Here is a 27,459-nt window from a genome sequence, read left to right as displayed (position 1 = left end):
ACAGGTCGGATAGAAAATAAACATTATGGTGGGCCCTAGGAATTTTTTTTTTCATGGAGTGACCGTTTGTAAACTACCGAACCATTTGCTCGCCTGTATATTTAAACTTGCAATGATCCTAAAAAATGGTTAAGAGATAAAGTAGCCATGAACAGTTGATCAGCTTCACTTTTGGGCCAGTGATCATTTAAGCGTTTCAGATTCGTTTCCAAATGCCACTGGCTAACACTACCTGGAATTGATACCATTTACTGAATGCGATCCCACGCACACTGGATTCTTGTTAGAGCTTGAAAATTTTGGTCGCTGGAAAGAGATAAATGGAAAAGAAAGAGAGAGAAAGCTTTCCTTCTCAACGAAGGAAATAGAGAAATACATCATCTTTATAAAGGATAGGAATAGTACATAGAAGAACTTGGTAAAGAGAGTGTGTATTAGTTGGAATTTTTCAGAGAAAGAGAATGGGAGTGCCATCATTCTACTGGTGGTTGGTGAGTAAGTATCCAAAGATAGTGATGAAAGCATGGGAAGAGAAAGTAGGAGAAGATGGTGTTGTTGACACCACTCAGCCCAACCCAAATGGAATTGAATTTGATAACCTTTATCTCGACATGAACTGCATCATCCATCCCTTCTTCCGTGGCGAATACCAGGTTCGATCTCTGTCTCCCTCCTTCATTTTTCTTGATTTCTGCAAGTGGGGCCCTGGTTATGTGATCAGAACTGTCAAATTGATGGGCCCCAGGATGTTAATGGAGAATTTTTAAAATGTTCCAGATTTAACGATGCAGTCTATTACCTGGCCTTGCTTTGATTTGTTGCACCCAGTTGATTCAAGTGGTGGCCTGGTTATGTGATCAAAATCTTCCAACTGCTGATGGGCCAGCATGATGATCAAGAATTTTAAAATTTTCCAGATTTAGTGATCTTAGCCATCCATTAGCTGTCATCACCTTAGCTATGTTTTTTTTTTTTTTTTTTTTTTTTTTTTTTTTTTTAATAATAATAATAAACGTGATTTTGCAGGCCACTTTCATATGCTTGGAATCTTTAATTTCAGGAGTGTATTTTAAAATCCACCGTTCAAAATGGTTTCCATCAGTTCAACTGTTGGTTTGACTACCTTAAAAATGACCCACTTTAACAAACTGTGTAACAGGATACCGTTAACATGTTCCACTTTATGATGTTTAGTTAAGTCTTTGTATTTTTTATTAATCAGACCATTCATCTCTGATTTCAACACAATTAGATTGTTTATCTTAAATATTGGCCAATTATATTGTTGATCCTTAATTTTGGACTAATAAAGCCATTCATCTTTGATATCATGAGTTAAATCATATCTTTGTTCATCAGTATCGTTTGAATCAAATAATTTGATGTCGTCATTGGTCCAATCAGGTTTTTGATTTTCAACATCGGCTCAGCCAGACCATTCATCTCCCATTTCAACTAAATCATATCATTCATCTTCAATAACAGTCCAACGATTTGTTGATCTTGCAATTTGGGTTGATTGCAATTTGGGTTGATTAGGTTGTTCATCTTTGATACTTGTCAAATCAAAATGTTTATTAGTAACTTTCAAATAAGATTGTTCAACTTTGGACTATTCATCTCCAATTTTAGCACAATCAAATTGGTTATCTTTAATATCAGTCCAATTGGATGGTTGATCTTCAATATTTCTTTTGGTAATCTAATCGTCTTTGAATTGATCACGTCTGACCATCATTATTGTCCAAATTGAACCGTTGTGGTTTATCACCAATCTAATTAGGCCACTGATTTTCAACATGGCCCAATCTGACTAATTGATGACAAAGATTATACCAATCATCATTTGACCAACCTATGATTAAGGAAAGGTGTCGCCAACTAATGCAAGGAAGGACGTGATAAGGTCGATCACCGTCTTCCTCAAAGATAACTACTCCGAATCCACGGAGTTTCTCTGGACTCCTCACAGAAATTCCTCGAATCCATGAGGGAAGAAAATAGAAAATAATTTCTAATAATTCAAAATAAATTGAATAATGATAAAAAAAATGAATTTAAAATCCTTTAATCAGTGATATCAAACCTAGGAAAAAATTTTATAATCAAACTCCCTAAAAAACGTGACTTACTATAAATAGTAAACTTTCTATTTATAGACGATCATGATTTCTACTAGACTTTATGGTTTTCGACCAAAACTAGTGAGTGTCTAATTTGTTCTAACCATGTTATTCTCCTAATTTTTCTAAGCCCTTTTCATTTTGAGCACGACTCCTAAAGCTCAAAGGATCAAGAGTTATAATCGAACTTAAACTTACTATTAATAGTAAAAACGAAAGTAAAAAGGACTTTCGACCGTCGATCTAATGGAATCTCAGAAATTCGGCATGGGAAACCCAGTGTAACGGGGTTGATTGGCTAAAGTAGCTTCTCCTACCCCAAAATCATATATGGTACATTGAAAAACCCAATCTAGTTTGCGAGATATGACTGCTTTACGGTTCTGACGCTCCTGATCACTTCCACCTCCGATTGGGCCTTCTTTGGTCCATCTTGGCCATGAAAGTGTCCATGACCCATTCTACATCAGTCCCGTCCACTTCAAAAGAACTCGTCCTAGAGTTCTCGTCTCGCTTCAATTCATAATACTCGGTCAGGTCTGCAACGTCGAAACTATACGAGATCCCCATGTCATTGATCTTTTAGAGGATCGTACTGGTCCAATCTTCTTATTCTTCAACTTGTTGTAGGTCCCAGTCAGAAATCTCTCCTTGCGTAGATGGACCATAACATGGTAGCTCATCTCGAACACCAATTGCCGCCGATGCTTGTCAGCTTGCTCCTTGTACTTGTCGTTCAAGGCATGAAACTTCGTTTGTACATCCACATAAATACCCATGATTCAGTTCGCTATATGTTCTGCTAATGCTCATACCCGGAAGCTTGGGCAAAGGGACCAAGTCAAGTGTGTGGCAGGACACTCGACCATAACCAATCTGAACGAAGACTTCCCCGTCGAGCGATTCATCATATTGTTGAATGCAAACTCCGCTTGAGACAGCCAAATCCCACTGCGTTGGCTTGGTACTTGAAATACACCGAAGGAGGTTTCCCAATGTGCTATTTATAACTTTAGTTTGCCCATCGGTCTGTGGGCGGTAGGCATTGCTGAATTGAAGTTGTGTACCAAATTGATTCCACAAAGTTCGCCAGAAGTGGCTAATGAACTTCGTGTCACGGTCAAAAGTGATGGTTTTGGGAACCTCTCGTGTAGCCGCATGACCTCTCTGAAGAATAGATTCGCCATGTGTGTTGCATTGAGGATCTTCTTACATGAGATAAATTGCGTCATCTTTGAAAAATGATCTATCACCACGAACACTGAATCCAAGCACGAAGTCCATTAATTAGTCCTGCCAAGGGCCATCAATCATAGGACTGCCCCTTGGAGGTTTGACAAACATGACAGTGCTACACTGCTTTACCCATGCCACATACCAATTGTGGCCAGTAATATCGCTCCTCAACAAGAGCCCACGTCTTGTCTCTTCCAAGGTGTCCACCAAGGCCACCTCCATGTAGCTCTTGAATAATCTACTCCCTTAAAGAACTTTAGGAGATGCATAGTTGATTCCCTTTGAAGAGGAAACCGTCTTACGTGTGTAAGTCATTGGAATGATCCTCATGGTACCTCATCCATATATCATTGAAGTCATCGTCTTCAGCATACAACTCCTTGAGACAGTCAAAGCCGACCACCTCATTGCTCATTATAACAAGTAGTGATGCGACGGCTAAGTACATCAGCTACCTTGTTCCGCTGCCACAACTTGTGCTTCAGAACAAACACGAATTCTTGCAAAAAAGACAACCCATCTAGCATGCACACGATTCACGTTAGCCTAACTATTAATAAACTTTAAGGCTTGATGGTCAGTGTAGAGAACAAACTCTCTCTGAATCGGATAATGTCGTCAATGTCGCAGCGCTTGAACCATTGAGTACAGCTCAAGCTCATATGTCGACCACTTCTTTCTGGCTTCACTGAGCTTCTCGTTGTAGAAGGATACGGACCTACCTTCCTATGATAAGACTCCAATTCTGACATAAGAGGCATCACACTCAACCTCAAACAACTTGTCGAAATTGGGAAGAATTGAGACTGGTGTTGTGGACAAATGATGCTTGATTTCAGCAAAGCTCTTGTCAGCCTCATCGGTCCACTGAAACGGGTCTTTTTCATGCAATTTGTAATGGGTGCGACTATAGTGCTGAAATTCTGCTTGAATCGACGATAGAAGGTCGCCAACCCGTGGAAACTCCTCGCTTTATGAGTGTTCATCGGGAGTGGTCATTCCCTAGCTTACACATTTTCATCATCCACACGAATGCCTGTGGACGTCACAAAAAATCCTAAAAACAATAGGTTGTCTTTAAAAAAACTGCACTTCTTTAAGTTGATGTACAATTTGTTAACCGCCAGGACCTGTGGCACCTACCTGAGATGTTCCATATTCTCTGTCTCACCTTGGCTATATATCAGGATGTCATCAAAGTATACTACCACAAACTGACCAATGAACGGCTTTAGCACTTGATTCATTAGATGCATAAAAGTGTTTGGTGCGTTCGATAGACCGAAGGGAATACCCAGCCACTCATACAACCCTTTATTGGTCTTGAATGATGTTTTTCACTCATCACCGGGCCGGATACGAATCTGATGATACCCGCTCCTTAGATCTAGTTTAGAGAACACCTTGGCACCTTCTAGCATATTGAGCATGTTGTCTAAATGCGGTATTGAGAACCAATATTTAATGGTAATCTTGTTAATTGCCCAATTGTCGACACACATGCGCCATCTCCCATATTTCTTAGGCGTTAACAACGCTGGCACAACACATGAGCTTATGCTCTCTCTCAAAAGACTCTTACAATTCAATTCCTCCACTTGCCCATGAAGTATCTCATACTCTTTCGGACTCATTCGATAGTGAGAGCAGTTGGGCAAGCTAGCCCCAGGGATAAGATCTATGTGATGTTAGATGTCTCGCATAGGGGCAATCCATCGAGTAAATCTTTTGGTCAGGTTTATTTGAATTTGTTTAACAATAACCTTAAACTTGGAGGAATGTCTAAAAGCTTCGATCCCTCGCCCTTTACCACCACGGCGTACACCTTGCCGGTTTCCTTAGATTCCTCCACAAAATCCCGAATGGTCAAAAGGGAGCTCCCCTCCACTTTAGAAGCTTCAAGGTGGTTCTACGGTACCATAGGGGCAAGGATCATTTTGTGACCATCCTTGACGAAGGTGTAAACGCTGTCTCGTCCTTGGTGGGTCACATCATGATCCGATTGCCATGGTTGACCGAGTAACATATGACATGCTTCCATGTCGACCACATCAAAAATTACTTGATCCTTATAATTTCTACCAATTGAAAATGAGAAAGTGCGTTGTTCGGTTACCTTGGTCTTGTTTATATTCTTTATCAAACCAATCGAGTACGGTGAAGGATGTTTTGTCGTAGGTAGTTGCAATTAGTCCGCCATCACCTTTAAGACGATGTTCTCGTTATTGCCGCTGTTTATGATTACATCACATACCTTGATGTTGACGGTACACTGCGTATAGAATATATTATGTCGCTGCAGGTTCACCTCCTTCCTTGGAGTGTACAATAATCACCTCACGACCAAGGATTCACCATGATCCTTAGCCAACCATTCGTTGTCACTAGCTCTTTTCTCGGCGGCTTGTTCATCTTCATCAAATCTATGGCCTTCTTCCACTGCATCACCTTTTGTGCCTCATTTGTAAATGGTCAAGTGGGTTGCGAGGCGTCGAGGTTAGGTGTTTGATGAGTGACCTGGTTGGCCACAACGGTAACAATCGTTTGGCCTTGGCCGACCATAAGGATTTGGAATCCTACTTGGACATGCTGTTATGGGTGCCGCGCATTGAGGCATAGATGGACCGCTCCCCGTGTCACAATTTCCTATTGTAGGAGGTTGAGGGCATCCTTTTAATGGTTCCTTTCCTTTGGCAAGCATGGAATCCTGTGTGGGACCCGTTATGTGGGGCCGAGTCAAAGGATAAGGCCAAGTAGGGACTCTTACAAGTTACGTTTCCATCCTAACTAGGTGCATCTGAACTCGGTCCTGAATTGTTGATCACAAACTACTTATGAATCGTGCTACCTTTTACAATTCGGTCTCTGACAAGTCATTTAATGTTGCCAACCATTGGAATTCTTAGGTGTAATTTATGACGGTGTGATTCCCCTGTTGGCAATTTTGGTATTGCTAGAATAATATCTGCTCGTAATCACTGGAGATTAATCATGATCAAAGAAGGCGTCTCATTCGTGGCCATGATCGGATGGACTCCTTGTTCTGTCAGGCACATGAAAGTTGTAATTGCTCCCATCACGCAGAAGCACCAGATTGAAATTTGAAAATTACTAATTTCACTTTTTTATGTTATGGCACATTCATGTAATCAAAATATCATTCTACTTCAGCTAACCAATCGAGGAAATCTTCTATAAGCAATAAGTCATTAAAACTAGGAAGCTCGGCCTTACCTCGATAGTCTCTTTCAGCACGATATAGTTGATCGCCTCCATGGACCGGTCGTGAGGAAGAGCCTTCATCGAGATCCTTGTCGCTGGAGCTCGACTCATCTAGGGTAGTCATTCGATTCACCTCCGGAAGTACTCTACGGACATCAGGGTTATGGAAAGCAGGTTGATGTTGTACAGGGATCACAGGCGGCTAAGCATTGCCTTGGGGTCAGGGCGAAATTAGCACATCTGCAATACGGTCGAGGGTTGCCTGCAACCCTTACATGATCAACTGACTCTCTCGGTGGAAAGCTTCCATTCTTCCCAATAGATAACGAATCCTTGGATCACTGTCCACTGGATTTTGATCCATTCCTTCATTATTTGCCATCGGGCCGTGGGGAATCCTCACTCTGATACCAATTGACGTAGGGAATGACATGATGAGGTCGATCACCATCTTCTTCAAGGATAACTACTCCAAATCCACGGAGTTTCTCTGGACTCCTCATAGAGATTCCTCGAATCCACGAGGGAAGAAAATAGAAAATAATTTGTAATAATTCTAAATAAATTGATTGATGATTAAAAAAAATGAATTTACAATCCTTTAAAAAGTGATATCAAACCTAGGAAGAAGTTTCACAATCAAACTCCAACTCAAACGTGACTTACTATAAATAGTAAAGTTACTATTTATAAATGGTCATGATTTCTACTAGACTTCATGGTTTTCGGCCAAAAATAGTAAGTGTACAATTTGGCCTAACCATGTTATTCTCCTAATTTTTCTAAGCCCTTTTCATGTTGGGAACGACTCCTAAAGCTCAAAGGATCAAGAGTTATGATCAAACTTAAACTTACTATAAATAGTAGAAATGAAATTAAAAAGGACTTTTGACCGTCGATCTGATGGAATCTTGCAAATTCGGCGTGGGCAACCCGACATATCAGGTTGGTTGGCTAAAGTAGCTTCTCCTACCCCAAATCATATAAGGCACGTCGAAAAACTCATTCCGGTTTGCGAGATAGGCTGTTTTACGGTTCTGACGGTCCTGATCACTTCAGCCTCCAATCAGGCCTTCTCTGGTCCATCTTGGCCATGAAAGTGTCCCCGACCTGCTCTACATCAACCATATGGGTGCCATACATTCCGGGACAAATAGTTGTAACTGTCACCTAAAATGGGAGAAAGGTGTAGATTGTTGACAGGGAATTGGTAATATTCATGTTTGTGCAGTTAGAGGTATTTGAAATATCAATATCATATTATGTATCACACCCTTGGGATACAGATACTTATCAATTATTGCATGAGATATATTGGTTGTATCGTGTAATGTACCATTGTTATTGGAAACATGGGGAAACATTAGGAAATTGGTTGAATGTTTCAATGAAACTTCAGTGATTGTTAAAAGACATCAATACACACTTATAAATCAAAACGTTATAAGAAACAAGTGCATATAATATGTTTTTTTTTTTTTTTTGCATGGAGTCCTAATATATGTGATGTCTAACTTAATTGATGCAAGTGTATTCAAAGTCTATTAATATAATTTATAAATGTAAGAAGGTGCGTGGAAACATTAGTAATACATTCGAAATAAAAAGAAGAATCACTAGATCAGGTTATATACATGTTTGATTTTATGTTTGGACACAAAGGTCGCAACCCATTTGCAAGAAATTGGGAAATTTTGACTTTTTTTCAATTTTCCACAACTCAGCCCATTTGATCCAAATCTCAAAATCGAAGCTCCGAAAACATGAAAAAAATCATGGATTTGTAACAATTTGACACTGATTTAACATGATTTATATAATAAAAAAAATATCAAAAATTGAAAATGCTCGCCGGATCAAACATGTGGGATATATTACACTCCTTGTGCATTTCATATCGGCCAATATCATCGATACTTAAAACACTAATTAGAGCCATGCAAGTTTACACCTCTACATTATGCAATTGTTAATAAGAGAAATTTGTGTATTAAGTTGTTTTTAATTTTTGGTTGTGTTGTCACAGTCATCTCCTCCTAAAACAATTGACAAGGTCTTCGATAATATTTTTGAAGAGATTGATCGGCTCTTTCGCATAGTGAGACCGAGGAAGCTATTGTATATGTCCGTTGGTGAGTTACTCCCATTGTTCTTACTCCAGCTTTGTGTTGTCACTCACTTTATAGGTTGGTAAATGCACAATGTTTTCTCTAAGGATTCTACGGAAATATGAGATTTTGCCTTGGAAATTTTCTTTTCACACTAAAATTAAGGAGTTTGGTTTTACCTCACAAATGAGGAAGAGTTGTTAGTATCTTGGTTCAAATTATCATGTTTGTGTCCATATCAATGACCAGTGATTCTTGATACGATGTGGTAAATCACTAATGCAACCGAATTTATTTGGGTGCATTGGTGTGAAATTTTCAAAGGTAAAAAGATATAGAAAACAATATTTTATATGTTGTTTTTTCCATTAAAAATACTTCTACAGATTGATAAATGAAATTAATATTTTATTTAAGGATTAAGTAAATAGCATAATTTGTATTTTGTTATTATTTTATTTTATTTCTAAGTATTTTTCTTTTGTACATGGTAATTATCGATTTATCACATTTGTTCCTGGTATTTAAAACCATGGTTAGTATTCTTAGCTTGCTATTATATAGCTGGGGGCCATGGTATTATGAATTGCTTACATTATAACGGTACTTTTGTAAATTTAACAATGCAACAAGGGGTTATTTTGGTGCCAAATAAGAGATTTTGATGAGTTGGATGCGGGTGATGAAACTATCTCATATGTTCATTTTTAGAACCGTTGAGAATGAGGTCCATCACATTGGCTTTAGGTGAGGGGCATCTCTCAAAAGGCAAAATGGCCTTTTTTTGCATGTTAGGTTAGGCATGTCATTTTAAGGGCAAAGTTCTCTTTTCACATATGTCTCTTGCTGGGTCCTGCTCTTTGTAAATGAGCAATGCAATAGATGGCTGCCATTTTAAGATTTGACAAGTTTACCATCTCAATCAAACAGTTTTTGTTTAAACAAGGCTGCAAAAAAGTGTAATATGACGGGCGGTGAAAATTTCAAAATAAATGATCTTATAAACAGGATTGTGTCGATAATGGTAGGCTTACTTGGAAGGAGGAATGCTAAGTGTGCACACCACTTTTTTTGTAGATGTTTTGGTACATGAGTCCTTATGTGCACACATGACAAACCTGCAAGAGATCTGGACCATTCATCCGTAGGCCATGGCACGAAGGGACCATCCCACAAAAGTCAGACTGATTGGATCTTCCAATCCTCATAACAGGGGCAAAAAAATGTGAGGTGTCTGTATCTTCCTCAAACTGAGCTCTTAGGCTTTTCTGTCTAATTGACTTTTGGGCATGTCTCATGTTTGTTGTGGCCCATTGGATGACTGGTTTATCTGTCCCCATAAGTACCCGTGTGGAAGAGTGCATGCTAGATGTTTTGTTGAATCAACATTCCTCCATGGGAGGTTATGAATAAACTACTTACATAGTGACAATAACTTGCAATCAAATGGAAAGGGGACATTTGAGATGAATCTGTATTTTTAACTACCCAAATAACAAAGTCGACTTCTTACTTTATTAGTAGTAAATTTGCATGTTGTGTTCATTTCTTACTAGTAAGCATAATCCTTTTCCATAATTTCTTTATTTTTCTTCAGCAGGAAGGATTCGTTCATCTTCTTCTTCTTAATTTTGTGGTTTCTACAAGAGATCGTTTATTTGTTTATGTAATTGCAGAGTTACTATAATGACAATCATCATCTTATGGTCACCAATAGACTTCTTTACATCTTTCATTATCCTATTTCTATGTTTCATACCATCTTTTCTTTGAGAAACTGCTCACAGCTTTCATTTATTTACATTGTATAGTAATAATGGTTCACCAGCCTAAATTTACATGTAGACGGTGTAGCATCAACAGCCAAAATGTGGAATCAAAGATGTGGACGCTTCTCGAGTGCAAAAGTAGCCGAACTTAAGGTGCATTTTTCATCAGTTCCCCAGTATAGCTGCATTCATCTGATGTTGTTTTTTCTTCCACAAGAAATAAGAAAAACGATCAAAAAGCGTTGCTGCATTTTTTTTTCTTCTTCTCATGTGTTCTGAATCTTGAATTAGTTTTCTTTTTGTTTAGGAAGCCAGGCGGGAAATTTTGAGAAGAGAGTTTGAAATCAAGGAAAAGGTTGTTCTTCAAAAAATATTGTCTGAGGTTTCGGATCCTAATGTTATTACAGCAGGAACTGAATTCATGGATAGATTTTCAAAGGCGCTTAAATGCTACATTCATTCGAGACTGAACAATGACCCGGGTTGGAAAGACATCAAGGTTTAATGACAAATTACATTGGAAATTATTTTTTAATCACATAGATAGTATCTGGAAGTCTGTAATTTGCTTTCTTTTTTTCTCACTAATAACTGTTAAAGCCTCGAATTTTTGAAATTATCAGGACTGTGTCGGAAAGAGGATGTTGGAATGATCCCTACTAAGGGCCCATTTGGATGCACCCTCCAAAAGGGCATTTGAGGCATAAAGCTCCTTTTGAGCCAAACCAGGGTTTTTGGTGTGCGTTTGGATGCACTTTGCAAACCCCTGTTTCATCATCCTGCTTGACAGAATAGGCGCTAAAATGCTGACTAGACAAAAACCAATCCAACTAGTGGATTGGTTTTTGTCAAGTTGATGGTAAAAGTGGGCTTTAAACCCCTTTTTTTGCACAATTGCATCCAAATGTGCCCTAAGTTTCTTGTGCTAATGTGTCTATTCTGTGATGTCTATGGGGTTCTTCCAGTGGATCTTGCCGTGTTTGTTCCATGGCTTGGAAATCTGGCCATTCAGGTAATCGGGCGGGCCACATCATGCATTTGTTTTTTTTTTTTTTTTTTATACTTGTTGCCAGAATATTGATCTGTCTTGCTATCACATTTATGCATGACAAATGCATTGATCGGCTTAGATGTGAAACATTCATTGAGATGTGGTGAGAGTAGGATTTCCAAATTGGATCCTCGTTGCTCATCTTCAAAAGTCTCCATATGCCCATTATGTCATATTTATTTATGTATTTTTCTTCAAATTGATTTTTTTTTTTTTTTCCTCAGGTTATACTGTCTGATGCAAATGTTCCTGGTGAGGGAGAGCATAAGATTATGTCATTCATACGGCTACAACGGAATCGTGATGGGTACAATCCGAATACCCGTCACTGCGTGTATAGCGTGGTATGACTGATTTTAGTGCTGCTTGAATGAGCTACAAATAGTATATTTGAGGGGCGTGCTCCAGTGGTTCTGATACCACTATAAGCTTACAACATGGTGGGTCCCCTATGCATATCAATGGTGGGAGTTTTCCCCTCTCAATGTTTTCCCTGTGTTGTGGTCCATCTGTGTTTTGGATTGGTATGATTTCTAGGCTCTAGACATTTCTGAGGTGACGTATCTTATGGCAGGTTGGATTTTGTGAAAGCATCACTTTTTGTTTTTTTAGAGGAAGCAAAGAATTTTATTGAAAAGGCCTGAAAGCAACGAATACATACACACCCAACCAACACAAACACTGCCCTGACCACTTAAGGGACCCACTCCCTAAGATACAAAAAGATATTACCAAAAGCCCCGAAATGGGACTACTTCGATTCCTAAAACAACGATTATTTCTTTCAGCCCAAATAGACTAGAGACCAACAAGCAAGGTCAATCTCCATTTCTTCTTAAGAGAAGACCCTGGGATACCTTCATGCCAAGAAGAGAACAGCAGCTAAATCGAACCTAGCATAACTCAAGGAATTTTGAAGACCTCCAAAACATTAACCCGCACTTCCTTTGCAAAAGAACAATGCATGAAGATTATCCACGGATTCCACACCATTCATATAAAGTAGACAAATATTAGGAAGCACCATTGCTCATTTTTTGAGATTATCAACCGTGAGAACTCTGCTCCCTCTGACATGCCAATAGAAAGCCACAACCTTAGGGAAGGCACCGTAAAACCACAAATGGCCAGTGTGAGAACAACAAACCGAAAAACCCTTAGAAACGATGTAATAGACCCACTTAACAAAAAATTTACCAAATTTATCTTTGCACCAAACCAAAGTTCCAGACAACCTGAAGACATAGAGACACCATGTAGAAACTAAAGAAGGCCCAACAATTCGTCCATCTCAATATCAGAGAGATTTCGCCTACATGGAGGAACCCAAATCCCATCAGAACTAGAAAAAAAAAAAAAAAAAAGAGCAATGGAGATATTTGTGTCGGGGGAAAGCACAACCAAGTTAGGGAATGCCAATCTCAGAGGGACCTCACCCAACCAGATATCTTCCTAGAGCCGAATTCTTACACCTTCCCCGACAGAAAAGCCAACCCCCTCTACCACTCTCCCAACCAATTGGGTGATCGCCTTCCACATGGAAGACGCTCTGTAAAGATAGGATGGCTTGAACCACAAGCAAAAATGAGACACACCATACTTGCTAACGATAATGGACCTCTAGAGGCTATCCTCGTCATATCTAAATCTCTAGATCCACTTTCCCAGAAGGGCATCATTGAGTCTTCCGGGCTTCTAATCCTCGCGACTCCTTCACAATAAGGCCTACAAACCTCCTTCCAATCAAGTAAATGGAATTTACCCTTGGCCGAAGCACCTTGCCAAAGAAATCCCTTCTAAGTATGTCTAGCCAGGACCGATTTTGGGCATTTTAAAAATGACATAAAATAAAAAGGGAGATTAAAAAGGGTAGCTTTGATTAGCATTATCCTTCCTCCTGATGATAATTGTCTACTTTTCCATGAAGAGAGTTTCCTCTCTCTATGCACTCAATGACCTTATCCCAGAGGTGTAAGGGCGACTTGTTGATACACAGGGGCAGACCAAGGTAAGAAGAGGGGAAGGACCCAACCCTATATCCAAACACATCAGTCGAGACAAAAACCTCAGCTGCAAAGAGGTGGATCCCAAGGATTTCACTTTTAGAGATATTGGCTTTTAACCTTGAAACAACCTCAAAACATCTCACAATTTTACACATATTGTTGACCATAGACTCAACAGCCTTGCAAAGAATAAGGGTGTCGTTGGCGAAATGGAGACGAGAAATCCTACTCAACATTCTCCACTTTGAAGCCCCAAGAAAAGACCCACCTACTACCCTTTACTCAACATTCTACTGAGAGCCTTCGGAACAATGACGAACTAGAAAGGAGAAAGGAAGTCTCCCCACCGGAGGCCCCTCGAAGCTCTAAAGAAGTCAAAGGGGGAACCATTAATAATGATGGGGAATTTTGTAGATCGGACACAGGTTTAGACCCATTTTCTCCACTGAGATCCAAAACCCAACCATAGAAGCACATAATCATGAATTTTCCAATCAACATGATCATAAGCTTTTTTCAAATCAAGCTTGGAAGCAATGCCTTTAACACCAGGCGAATGACATGAGTAAATGCACTCATGGGCTACCAAAGCGCTATCCGGAATTTGACTCCCGGATAATGAAAGCACTCTAGGAAGGCAAAATAACCTTCGAAAGCACCGTGAAGCCTCTATGCCATGATTTTAAAAATAATCTTGTAAGCGCTGCTAATGTGGATGACGGGTCTGAAGTCCTTCAGACACTCAGCCCCTTCATTGGACCACATATTTGCCTCGTACCACCATAAGCTTTCAGTGGTACTGTTACCACTGGAGTGTGCCTCATTATTTGATGGCTTATTAGTTTAGTTGCAATTACTCTCTTCATTGAAGTTCTGAAATTTTTTTGCTTGCAGGACACAGATCTGATAATGTTGGCTTTAGCCACACATGAAGTTCATTTCTCTATATTGGGGGAGGTGAGTTTATGTCTACTCTTTAAGAAACTTGCTTATGTTGAAGTGAAAACTAGTTTGTAAGCAATGTCTTGAGTAACCAAATTTTTTTCTCACTAGTTTACATTAAAGTTTGACTGGTCACATGTCCTTTTTTCCTCTTTAAGCAGGCAAAGGCTTCACATAATGTCAAAAACTTTTGTTATTTGTTAGAGGACCAAGTAGGCTAGTGATGCGAACTAATGGGTTAGGGAAATTGATTCGAAATAAACCACTAACCACAATTACACCCTTTTGATATGACTGAATGCTTGGTTTCTTTGTTAAAGGTTTGTTTAGACATTTGCTAATTTGAGGATGTGAAAGCGGGAGCATGTGTACCCAAACTATCTGATCCAATTTAATCATATTTACTAATTGGGTAGGATTCAGGCCCATGGAATCTAATCCGACCATAAATCTAATCGGGATCAGGTCAATGACTTGGCTATCTATTGGGTAATCATAAATACAATTTTATTTTATTTTATTTTATTTTTTATTTTTTATTTTTTTTTAGTTTTGCCTTTATTTCATTATAGTTTTATTTAAGTCACACATAGTTAATCGTCTAGCATGGGATTGTAATTTGGTTCTAGACCTAAATCTTTCTGTATCCAAAGCCATTTTATATCCTAATTCGTTCTTGAAATTAGACATGACAGGAGCCCGTGGGATATCCCAATCCAATTGGATTTTGATATGGCTAAATGGTACCAGTATCAAATCTGATAGTGCCAAATCCAACTCCCTTACTCATGTCTGGATATGGATGCACCATTGATTATCTAAGGTCTAAGTTTCAGAGCATGACTCACTAAAGCACAAGAATGAGTTGTATTACTGATGCTGATACGACTCATCTTGTATTGGACAAGTTGGAAAATCATTCAAAAATAAAAAGAAAAGAAAAGAAAAAAAGTATTTTAAAAAAAAAAAAAAAAGTAAAAAGATCTGGAAAAAAAATCAACAAGAGAACACGTCACAAAGTTGGATATATTTGGTACGGATTCTTAGTGATGAATTATTGATAAGCCATTTATTAAGAAGTGAGTGCTTTTTTTTTTCTTTTTCTTTTTCTTTCTTTCTTTTTTTTTTTTTAAACTATTGATGCACCAGGATGCAGTTGCCAGGAAGCAGCAAGCAAGCTGCATATCGTCCCCAAAAACATCTCCTGCTAAGCAGAATGTATATTCTGTAAGATCAAGAGAGTGGTTTATTAACCTCCATCAGTCCAATGACGGTGCTTTGTTAGCCAAGACGCCATATCAGGTCTCTCTCACTCTCTCTAAATACCATTGCTTCATTCTTCTTGTAAATACTTCTACTGTGATGTGTACCATTTGATGAGGCATCAAAGCCCTGTGATTCTGAGTCTTGTGGGCCCCAAATGTATGGGTATTTCCCTAAATGTCTCCCAGATTGGAAGCTTGTGACCTTTTGAACTCTCGCCTAATACACATATAAGAAAAATGTGTACATCAACTATCAACATCTTGGCCTCTTTGGATTAAGGGAAACTAGAAGAAAAGAAGAAGAAAGGAAGTACTTTTCCCATGATGGGACATTTCACAAAGTTTGGATAGAAAAATGGTTATGGTTTCCACATAGCAAATCATTACACTTTTTAATAGTCAATTTCCCCAATGCAAGATATGGGGTGAGCATTGTCTCACAAAAATGAGATTTCCGCTAGCCAAACAAGATCCCAAAAATGGAATCCATGTTTCAATAGTCCCATGGAATCCTTATAAATTCATCATTAGATAATCATTACAAAGTTCTTTTCCTTTATCTTTGTTTTGCCCCAATCCAAACTGTTAGACAGAAAAACACCATAGGCCAAAGCTATTGGATGCTCCAATCTGGGATTTTTTTTGTACATCCCTGCACTGCCGGCCCATTAGATAACAAGCTGGACCACCATGGCCCACTATGAGTAGGGAATTGGGAGCGTCAGAAACCTACATTCGTTTAATTTTGAATGCAAGTGTGAACTCTTTAGTATGGTTCTTTATTGACATGTTTTGTACATTTCGGCAGTTCTTGAATATTTGGACATTACGAGAATATTTAGAACTCGACATGACAATTGCTGAACCTCCCAAAGATTTCTTGATAAACTTCGAGCGAATCATAGACGATTTCATCTTCCTGAGTTTCTTCTTGGGAAACGATTTTTTACCTACGCTCGCTTTGTTGGGAACTCATGAGGTATGAATATTAGCCTGTTAGTTACATTTTTTTGGTGCTAATGCATTTTGAAGAAGAATTTGGAACATCTGTTCTTAATGGACCAAGTTCTCATATAAGGGTTTGTATAGAAGTTCCTTGAGGATTAGGTTGGGTGGGTTGCCTTTCGTGAAATGCCAAGTGCAATTGCTCGAGTGCACTTACAGCTTCTCAATTGCACTTTGTAAGTGCGCATGTGGAAATGAGCCAGATGTGTAACATAGCTGAGCTGCTCTTCAAGCAATCTCCGCTGCTTAGATTGCTTCTTTTGAAAAATCTAGTCAATACCTTCATCAAGTGGGCCAAGCATGTATGAAGTACATTAACCATTAAGAGGAAGCAAAACTAGTCCAACTGACAGAAAGAAGGCATGATTTCTCAGTTGGGGATCTCTAGATCAGCAGCTCCATGTATGGAATAAATGCGCTCAACATTTCTTATGATGTTAAAGTGAATGAAATTATGAGGTTTGCTCGAATACAGCCCGACATATTGCAATATGATATCTCGGAACTTTATGCATTGGAATTGGGGTTTTTCAATGATCCCAAATCATTTATGGGATAGGGCTCCCTTGGATTGGAATTCCCAAAAAATTATAAGAGAGAAACAGTTTCAACCCCTTGATTACACAAAGGCTATGATGGTGACTGTCCATTTGCCAAATTTCAATTGGTTGGAATAATCCAGTTTAAGATATTTTAATAGTTCTGTCCACTGTACAAATTGAGACTCATCTTATAAAGAGTTTTGATTGTTAGAAGACAATCCATATTCAAATACTAAAGTCCTGAAGTATCACATTGCAATATGTTGGAATGTAGTTGAGCAAACCTTTGAAATTATTATTTCATGGTGGAAAAGAAGAAAAATGCTAAGCAGCTTACTTAGGTCAAATGTAGAATTTTTGTCAACTTTCACTTCTTTACCTTTTTTCATGAATATTTAACAGGATGTTGTGTTGCATTATGTAGGGCGCTATGGATTTGCTAATGTCTGTTTACAAAAAGGAGTTCAAAAGCATGGGTGGATATCTCATCGATACATGCCGAGTAAAATACTGATCTGTATCTGCTTTGTAGTTATAAGGTGTTAAAGTCCCTTGATATGCATTGATTCACCGTCCTCTATACGGGAACACACTGGGCAAGGGTGGAGGGACACTCACACCATAAACAGCCCATGGGAGAATATATTAGGGAGGCATATTTGCTACTCCCGGGATTCGAAAACAAGATCTTCCTCTTTGATGCCATGTCAAACAACCGCTTTCTCTAAAAGCTCGAACCATTAGAGGATGGTGTATTAATGTATATCAAGGGAGTTTATGGCCCTCTGCGGGAAAATATACCACTGGGGCATATTTGTTGCTCCTAGGATTTGAACACTCGACCTTCCACTCTGATACCATGTCAAATCACCACTTGCTCCAAAAGCTCGAGCCTTTAGAGAAAGTGGTTGTTTGACATATTACTATATTTGTATAATCACCACATGCATGATAATTACTATATTTGCATTGAGCGGTAGGGACAGTTGCTGAAATTTCCAATCTGGTCAATTTGGCCACTTGCTGTAGTGAGCTCACTTTCTATTTTGCACCAGTTTGATGGACTTTCTCCATTCACTCAATGTTGCATTGGGTTTCTGCACTCTCCAATCCTGTTTTACGATGCTTGGTGGCACTGTTTGAATGGGCATGATTTACACCATTATGTGTTGTGCCATGGAATTTTAATGGACCATATGCAATTGATTTCAAGTAGTTGAAAACGGTGATTGATATTACTTCTGTTTATGGTCAGTTGCAAGATGAGAATGCTGCCTATATAAAATTCGAAAGAGTAGAACAGCTTGTCCTTGCCGTTGGTTCATATGAAGATAAAATTTTCAAGAAAAGATCAGAGATACGGAAGGTATACCATATATGCGGATCTTTTTGAGGGATGTGTGTTTTTGCATTTTAGCTTTGCTGATTCACGTTTGGCACTCCTGTTTCAATGCCTTGTGTTATACAATTCATCTATTTTGTTGGCACTTGGAGTTTTATGTTCTGGCACTATTACGTGTTTAAATTTTCGGTTATTGATAGCATAGTTCAAAAACTGAAAAACTCTACTTGACTCGGATGTTTAGCTAGGTCGGGTTGACTTGAAGACTCAGATGAGTCTTTATTTGACTAAACTCAATTTTTTTTAAAAAAAAAATATTAAATTTATGTTATTGGTATATATGTGTAGCTAAAATATAAAAATAATGGGTTATAGGTACATTGTGGTGTGAGTGCACAGGCGCGTGTGGGGTGTGTGAGTGCATGTGTGTGTGATAGAATATATATATATATATATATATATATATATATATATATATATAATGTTACAAAGATGCATATGTATTGCGGTTCTTGTTAGTGAGAGATGTTGCTACCTCTACTAGAGGCCTGGAGTTCAAACCTGCATTTTACATTTTGCTATAAGAAAAGAAAAGAAGGAAAAAAAAAAAAAAAAAAACTCAAATCAAGCAACTGATTTGCTTTGAGTCATATTGAGTTGAGTCAAGTCGATGGAGTCATCGGGTAGACTCGACAAGTTACAGAGAGTCAAGGCAACATAACCATTGAGTTGATTCAGTCTATTCACAGAGAGTCAAGGCCGGGTATCACCTGCAACTAATTTTCATGCGCACTTGGCTTGAAATCTCATTGAGCCGATTTGACTAAGCTGAGGTTTAGAACTATGACTGATAGAAATAATACAATGTCAATCTTAATTGGAAACTATACATTGCATTTGTATGTAATTGGGTCCACAATTTATTGGATTCCAACTGTAGCAGAACCAGCGATAATCTATTGCCATGTACATATAATGATAGTTTGATCTGGCAGAATAAACTCAGTGGAGTAATGTAATTTTCTTTTGAAAAATGTTAAAATTTACCGTCATCTTTAAAACTGGGTTTCCACATTGTTAAAATCTCCATATTGGTCATTACCCTGAAGATTAAATAGATCTCAATTTGTAATCGTCAAGGTAATTTTTCCATACTCTCACAGGCGAGCTTCTTTTAGCAAATGTCGTACATACTATTTCTCTCCTTAACAGTCTTAATAGGATAGTCAAGGGAGTCATCATTCACAAAATGCTCTTTAATAGACACATTTAAAATTCTCTTTTGGGTGTTGCAGCATAAGCTTGATCAGTTTCTGCGTGAGAGGCTTGAAGCCATGGGTGGAGAAGATTTGGATAATGTGGTAAGAATTGGATATCCTTCACCCGCCATCAATTAGACCATTCCCTTTCATTTACAGTGTCACAAAACTAATGTTGAAATACATCCTCATACAGGAAGAAGACTCAAAATACCAACCAAATGCCTGTTCATTGGAGTTTAATGGTCTTTCAGCTTTCAGATGTTCAGCAACTGATGTACGTCTGTCTCTGTCTTGATCTTACAAGTTTTGGGTTCCTGCATTTTATACCAACAGGCACATCATTGTGAAACAGTTATCAGTCTAGCTGAAGATATTCTTTTAGAGATGTGTTCTAACTTCTTAATTGTATTCACATGATTCTTTTTCTGTGTCTTCTAGTATTATAAGTGTACGAAGGAATTCATACGGAAGTTAAAGGAATTGCTTCGACAGAACTCGTACCAATTAAAAACTGGTAACCTGCTTACAAACAAGGTTAGTTTCTTTTGGTTTCAGGTGGGACGCATGCATACGAAGAAACATACAATGCTTGATGTCAGGAAAATTACAGTGCTTAATAGTCTTAGGTCAGCCCATCCCAATATATTGCAGATATGGGGCCAACCATTTGGAATGGTGGATGGTTTGGATCCCATAAATTTCTTACATTGGCTGATTCACCATTCAATTAGGCTCCCTTTTAATGTGGTGTATTGGTCGTAAAGTTAGACTTTTAATTCATGAAAGCTAGAACCATCTTCTGTTTTTCTTAATGGATCATGGGTTTGTGTACATCTTTGCTACAGGTCAATCTTCGTTCTGAAGGTTGGAAAGTTCAATATTACAAGGAGAGGTTTTCTGTGGAAAAGCCTGATGAAATTGAAAACAAACAGAAAGAAATTGTATGTTAAGCTGCCTTGATATTTGGACACTGGTACCTTGAATTATTCTAGCTGTTCGTTCACTGTGACTTTGTTAGTAGTGTCTAACTACACGTTCCATTCATTTCTGTTCTGTGCATTGGTTTTCCTTTCGATGCATTCACGTAAGAAATCGAAATAATGTTGCTCTGTTCTGTTCTGTTCTGCTTCTTTTGCCAACCTGCTGCTGTAGTTGTCTTGATTTCTCAGTCAAATGGTGATCACTTATTGTGTGCTGACCCAACATAGAACAATTCTTGTTGAACAATACAAATAGGTTTTGCATGCACTTCTGTGGGGCTGTCCCAATGTACTGTATATGTGGGTCCCAACATTTATGTAGTGCAACTTGTTCATATGGTGCTTGGAATGGTGGATGGTTGGCATCACTATTCTCATCAGTAGTTGTAAAGAACTTTTGGCATGAATTTGATTAAAATTTTATTTCATGGAGCAAGATGTTTGAGAGGCACTTGTCTTGAATTTGGTTGGTTGTCTGGATGGTAATTTGCAATCCAGATACTTCCTGATTTTCCCTGAATTCCCTTCTTCCTTTTCTTCCCTTGTTTTCTTTTGTGATCAAAGGCCAGGGTTCATTGATCTGTTGATCCCGTATGTCGACTCATCACACACCCGCTACAATTCGTGCTTCAAACCTGTACTCCCGCTTTGTGCTTCCTAGATGTTTATACTTGCTAACATTTTGAGACAGAAGCCTCCATGCTCCCGCACCTCAATCTATTGCTGCTTGAGGCTTTGTGCAACTATAGATTCAACCATTTGAAGTCTTGTCTTTTTGTTGATGACTGGCCATTCCACGAGTCCTTTAATACCATTGGGATCATTGCTAACGTCCCCACCAATGATTCAACGAATCATTTAAAAACATTGGGGATATTGCTAATGTTCCTATGCCCAATATCATGTCGATATATAGATGGATAAACAAATTACTCTTTACTCCTTATCTGAATGCTTATAATCTGTCCAAGTTGAATCAAAGCTTATGAGAAAAAAAAAAAAAAAAACCCCCATGTTTTCAAGCCTCGAAACCATCTTGAACAACATACTAGGATGAAGAGAACTTTGGAGCTTGAGAATAACAGACACCTATTGGGTTCTACTTCATAAATAAAAGACTAAAATGGTTAACATTAATAAAAATATCATATTTCGTAGTACATAAATTACTGTTGTTCAAGTATATGCATCTCGACAAGTATTCCATCTAGCAGTCAGATTGCGATGAAGTGAACTCCTTGGTGTTGAGTAGCAACCAATTTCACAAAGTGTTTGTGGCCTCCAACCATAGTTCAAAAACCCATAAACTCGATTCAGCTTGATGTTCTTCTTGAGTTGGGTTGACTCGAGACTCAATCCATATCATTTCGATATTTAGTAATCCTAAATTGAAAATATTGGGAACGTAAATAGATATTTAAATTATCCAAATTTAGTGTAAGTAAAATAAAACATAATTCAAAATACCAACAACATGGATTCCTCATTGGTTAAGGGCACTGCTTACCTTAGGTAAGGTTGGGTGTTTGAAACATTTTCCTGCCTTCTTTATTTTTAATAAAATGTCTGCTCAGGAACCGAGAGGCTTGGTTTGAGTCATGCCGAGTCGTGTTGAGTTGACTCAAGGAGTCCCTAAGTGCACTTCAAGTTTCCCAATGACTTTGCTTGAAATCTATCCAAGTGAGCTGACTCGGCTGAGTTTCGAGTTGAGTCAGGGAACTATGCTGGGCTATTATTTAGCATTGGACCTATTGACCCCCACACGGCAACCCGAACTTCGTAATCATATGGCATGTGGGTCAACCTAACTCCTAGCTTATGAAACCTAAATATAACTGTACATGTCTTATAAAGTACACTATACTATTTTTTCCCACATCTAAAACCTCCAATTTCAATAAAAGGTGTAACTGATCGTGGTCTGTTTCTTCTCAATTTAAGAGAATTTTATGGTAGACTGGCATTTATCATTGAATCATTGTCCTTGCTGCTATGTAGCTAATGTAGATATTTCCAATGCTATGTCAGCTTGTTGGATGTTGGTGGCATCCCTTGATTGACATCATCTGATTCCATTGCTTTAATTTTCTGCGTTTTGATTTATAGGTTCAAAAATATGTGGAAGGCCTATGTTAGGTCCTACACTGTTATTTCGAAGGAGTGTGCTCATGGAGCTGGTAAGATAATTTGTTGAATGGAGCTCTCCTTGACATTGATCAGATTTCTCGTCTGTTGTCCATTTTAAAGAAGTTGGATATTGGCTTTCAGGTATTACAATCACGATTTTGGTCCATTTGCTTCTGATTTCAAGGGCCTTGATGGATCTCAGATAAACTTTCAGTTGGGAACTCCATTAAAACCGTTACCTCAGCTCATGGCTGTCCTTCCTCCAAGAAGGTAAGCATCCATTTGTGGGATTATTCTATTCTTCTGTCTTTCATCAGACAAGACTTAACATCTTCTGGCGCAGTGCCCATGCAGTTCCAGAAGCATATAGGACCCTAATGACTAGTTCGGAATCAAATATCATCGATTTTTACCCCAATGGTATGAACATTTTTTATATTCTTCTTCTTCTTTTTTTTTTTTTTTTCCTTTTTAAACTCACTGAAGTTTACTATTTATCTCTACTATATATAACAACAATAGTTTTGGACAATTTTTCCCTCATATTTAGTCTTCATAACATTAGTTGAGCGAGGGTAAATTTGTCATTAAAATGTAGCTGGTTGGCAGGGAACAATTGAGAATTTACTGGCCAAAGGATGGCATACATTGCAGCACGTGTAACACTAAAGCTGTGTGGGCTCACCATGTTGCCTATGCAAATTCCACTCTGTCCATCAGGTGGTTTCCTAGATGCTAGGCCCTGCAGTTAAAACTCAGGCATTTACAACTCAGCTGTGCCTCAACATAGGGAACAATGAGGATGGAACGCCAACTATAGGTTTGTGTGTGGGTCTATCATGGTGTTTATCTTTCATCAAACCCCTTCATCAGGTGTGAATCACCAGGAAGCAGTGAAGATACAGAGATCAGCAGAAAACTCAAGCACGACACGATGTGTGAACTAGGAGGTTTTAGGCACAATTTTACACTTTTCCCATTGGTGAGGACTATTTGAGTCTTTTTATTGGGCTGATATTGTGTATGTACTGTGCAAGCATATTGCTTCTTCCCTGATGGACAGAGTTGATTTCACACACACAACATGATGAGCCCCAAAGAGATCAGGTGGTTTACGCTTTGCAATAAAACATGTGTTATAGATGGTCCCATTGTTGCACCTTTCACCTGCCTCTCTCCTTCCTCTCCAAATCTTTCCCCCTTCTCTTTTTCTATTCTTTCCTCGCTCCATGTGAATTGTAATGTCATTCAGAGTGTAATTAACATCTTGAATGTCTTGCATGGATCAGATTTTGAAATTCACACAGACGGACAGTGGGTACGTGGCATTTGACTGAAATCACATGTTTATGAATGCAATCTTTTAAGTTATTAATTCATTCGCATGGGTATCAATGATAGACATTTGGACTGAAATTTACTTCTTACAGGGTTTGTCACTGCTGAAATTTATTGATCAGAACCGCCTTCTTCTGGAGATCGAGAAACTGGAAAACAAACTAAAAGTATGACTAACGGCAATTCAGAAGTTGGTATTAGCCTACATGAACCTTTGGTTGGTACTTGATATTGACATTGTGTTTTATCTTCTCCAACCATTGTAGGATGAAGAAGTTCAAAGGAATGTTGTAGCGCACGAAATAATTTATGTTCAGGCCAGTCATGATTTAGGAAAGCAAGTTTCTTCTCTTTGTTGTCAATGTGTGCGTGCATCAGGGAATGAGCAGATCGAAAACAAAATGACCATTGACAGTGAGAAAAGGTTTTCTTTCCATCATTTTGCACATTATTATGTTTGCTTGCCAAGCATGATTATGCTTTTCTAAGGCACACACCCACTTATTGTATATTGGACATGTTATTTACATTACATTGATGTTTCCTTCTTGCAGTGGCTTGAATGGTTTTCTTATGAGATGCGACAATCAATCGTGCATGGATGGTCGCAGCTCTCTTGTGAAGGGTATGAAGAATGATGTTGTGTAAGTTTCCTCCTATCAGCTTGAGAGTACGTAATGAGTTGGTGCACACCTCTCCCACCATCCAAGGTGAAATACCAGAAGCCAAGCACATTTCTAAATGGCATTTGAAATCTCATGTATTTGGAAATACGCGCTGGATTGTCACTCAACTCTCTGTGTGCATTGACGTTGGGCCACTTGTGCAGGGAAAGAATATCTAAGGAACTTTTTTTCTTTTCTTTTCTTTTTTTGATAGAATATTTACTTTGATGCAGATGTGCAATGTTCGAGAACCCGCTGTTTGATTATCATATTCCTGAGCCACCTAAAAATGTTACAATGCCTGAAAAGGTATTCTTATGTTTTGCTATAAGTTGTCTAAAAGTCATTTTCTACCTATTTTGTACTTAATTATATTTTATAGTCAACTTCATATTAGATAGAATATTCTCCATTCTTAATTGGGAACTATGTATGGTCCACCCGTGATACATATGTAGAATCGGACCGTTCATTTGGTGTGACGCATGTTCATTGTACATCCAAGAATCATTTCGATCCAATACTCAGGTGGGAAAAAACATTGAGCAATGTACAATCACAACTAAAACCTCTACATTCACTTGTTATTGTCCCTTCTTCCTGGCAGGGCGAACCTGATTAATTGGTTGGATGACATATACACGGCATGACCGACCCCAAATTCTATCTGGAAGTTTTTATGGTGAGCATCCCCCTCCCCAATCTCCCCCATTTTTCTCTAGTACTGACGCATGGATGGGCGTGATGAGGTCGATCATCGTCTTCCTCAAGGGGATAACTACTCCGAATCCACAGAGCTTCTCTGGACTCCTCACAGAGATACCTCGAATCCACGAGGAAAAATAAGAAAATATAAATAAATTCTAGAAATTTTGAAATTTCATTGGTAGATAAGAAAAACGAATTTACAACCTGCAAACCTTGTTTAGAATCAAACTCCAACTCAAACTCCCTAAAATTCGTAACTTACTATAAATAGTAAATTTACTATTTATAGTAGTCTCCTATTTAGCTTAACCACATTATTCTCCTAATTTTTCTAAGCACTTTTTATGTTGTACACAACTCCTAAAGCTCAAAAGAAGAAGAGTTATAATCAAACTAAAAATTACTATAAATATTAAAAATGGAATTAAAATGCATTTTTGACCATCGATCTGATGGGATCTTGCAAACCCAAGGCTAAAGTAGCTTCTCCTTACATCAAGTAACTCATTCCAGTTTGCAAGATATGCCTGTTGTAAGGTTCTGACGGTCCAGATCATCTCCGCCTCCAATCAGGCCTTATCTGGTCCATCTTGGACATGAAAGTGTCCGCGACCCGCTCTACATTAGGTACCCACCTGGGTAATGGATCAAGCTATATTTTGGGAACTAGGTAACATTTGGGGGTGCATCTAATGGATGAGTCAGATAGTACTTGCACATCACCGAGGGTCCCACACAGCCTGTATTTACCATATATTCACTCAATTTAGGGATTCTGATCTGAGATATACTTTCATGTTTTTTTCTCATATCTAATTCATCGGTGTAAATTTCATTGAACTAAAATTGTCTGCTCCAGACGATCACTAAAGCAGATATAAAAGAAGGAACGCGCTGGCGTGAATATAGTGGCAGTCAATTGAGGGAAAATAGGTGAATTTTCTTTCTCAAAATGATGTTTTTGCAAGAAATAATGAAATTGGAAATTCAGTAATTACAGTTTTAACTTGTGTATAAAAAAAACTTTGCAGATTGCAAAATCGGCAAAGGTGTTCGATGGAAACAGGAAACGTTGGAAAACCCAGTTCATCTGACCCATCATCGGATCGAGAGACATGGAAAGGAGCAGGGTCGGGCAGAGGTGACAGGAGAGGAAAAGGGTCTTTGGAAACGAGTTCAGAGACTTGTGGAGGAATTGAGGCGAGAAATGGTGGTTTTGGGGAACCGAGAAATGTTATGTGGACCCAATGGAGTGGAAGCAGGCATCACAATACTCCACCCAACGTTGATTTGCATGGTCGAGTCGGAGGCAGAGGAAATGGGTCTTTTGAAGAACAGAGGTTCGGTCAGGTTAGAAATGGCGGTTTCAACGATTCAGGAAATGGCTCGAGGGCTGACAGGAGTGATAACTGGAGATCCACTTCTCAGCCTCCAGCAGCATCAACTTATCGGGGCCGAGGAAGAGGCTGCTCTGAGCCATCTTCTTCAACCCGAAGATGGTAGTTAAGACAGTTATTTTCTTTGGCGATCTTTGATAGGCTGTTTCGGGTTTTGTATTTTTTTTTTTTCCTAACGGTATGTTTGGCACCCTGTTTCATGAGATATGAAAATTTGCACCAAAATAGACTGATAAAGACTGATAAATCAAGAAATATCTCGATATTTGGTACAATCAACCGGCATTTCTTGGCTGCCCACTCTGACTGTGCCCCTGTATACCAGGGCCACCCAGATGACAATTAACCACTTGCTCTAAAAGCTCGAATTG

At 38.6% G+C, this 27,459-nt stretch overlaps 1 pseudogene; it reads left to right on the top strand.

Annotated features, from left to right (window-relative positions):
- The first annotated feature begins 234 nt into the window (after window positions 1-234).
- LOC131234971 (5'-3' exoribonuclease 3-like) lies at window positions 235-27,363 on the top strand (annotated as a pseudogene).
- The last annotated feature ends 96 nt before the right edge of the window (window positions 27,364-27,459 follow it).

This window comes from Magnolia sinica, chromosome 19 (genome assembly GCF_029962835.1).
Source record: "Magnolia sinica isolate HGM2019 chromosome 19, MsV1, whole genome shotgun sequence".
In the NCBI taxonomy this organism is placed as follows: Eukaryota; Viridiplantae; Streptophyta; class Magnoliopsida; order Magnoliales; family Magnoliaceae; genus Magnolia; species Magnolia sinica.
This window is presented reverse-complemented; position numbering and strand designations above follow the sequence as displayed.